The sequence below is a fragment of the Propithecus coquereli genome, unplaced genomic scaffold (assembly GCF_000956105.1).
Source record: "Propithecus coquereli isolate 6110/MARCELLA unplaced genomic scaffold, Pcoq_1.0 Scaffold358, whole genome shotgun sequence".
In the NCBI taxonomy this organism is placed as follows: Eukaryota; Metazoa; Chordata; class Mammalia; order Primates; family Indriidae; genus Propithecus; species Propithecus coquereli.
In genome coordinates, this window is record NW_012149263.1 from 2,191,234 (window position 1) to 2,192,416 (window position 1,183).

Below are 1,183 nucleotides of genomic sequence, written 5' to 3' on the forward strand. Positions count from 1 at the left end.
CCCTGCATCAAACGTCTATTGGCACCAGTTTTCCAGCAGCACGTGCTCACTTTGTGTCTCCGTGTCACATTAGTAATTCTTGCAATATTTCAAACTTTCTCGTTATATTATTATTATACCTGTTATGCTGATCAGTGATCTTTGATGTTACTATTATTATTGCTTTGGGGTGCCATAAACTGTATACATATGAAATGGCAAATTTAATCAATAAATGTTGTGTGTATGTGTTTTGACTGCTCCACTGATTGGCCATTCTCGTTTCTGTCCCTTTCCTCATGCTTCCCTATCCCCTGACATACAACAATATTGAAATTAGGCCAAATAATAATCTTACCTCGGCCTCTAAGTGTTCAAGTGAAAGGAAGAGTTGCAAATCTCCGACTTTAAATTAAAAGCTAGAAATGATTAAGCTTACTGAGGAATGCATGTCAAAAGCCAAGATAAGCCAGAAGCTAGGCCTTGTGCACCAGTTAGCCAAGTTGTAAATGCAAAAAACAAGTTCTTGAAGGAAATTAAAAATGTTGCTTTAGTGAACTCATGCATGGTAAGAAAATAAAACAGCCTTATTGCTAATACGGAGAAAGTTTTAGTGGTATGGACAGAAGATCAAACCAACTACAACATTCCCTTAAACCAAAGCATAATGCAGATCAAGGACCTAACTCTTCAATTCTATGAAGGCTGAGAGAGGTGAGGAAGCTGTAGAAAAAAAGTCTGAAGCTAGCAGAGGTTGGTTTTTGAGGTTTAGGGAAAGAAGCTGTTTCCATAATGTAAAAGTGCTAGGTGAAGCAGCCAGCCAAGTGCTGATGTAGAAGCTGCAGCAGGTTATCCAGATGATATCTAAGATGACTGATGAAGGTGGCTATTCTGAACAACAGATTTTTAATGTAGATGAAACAGCCTTCTATTGGAATAAGATGCCATCTAGGCCTTTCATAGCCAGAGAGGAAAAGTCAATGCCTGGCTTCAAAGGTTCAAAGGACAGGATGACTCTCTTGTTAGTGGCCAATACAGCTAGTGACTTTAAGTTGAAGCCAATGCTCATTTACCATTCTGAAAATCCTAGGGTCCCTAAGAATTATGCTAAATCTACTCTATCTGTGTCCTATAAATGGGACAACAAAGCCTAGATGGCAGTACATCTGTTTACCGCATGGTTTACTGAATATTTTTTTTTTTT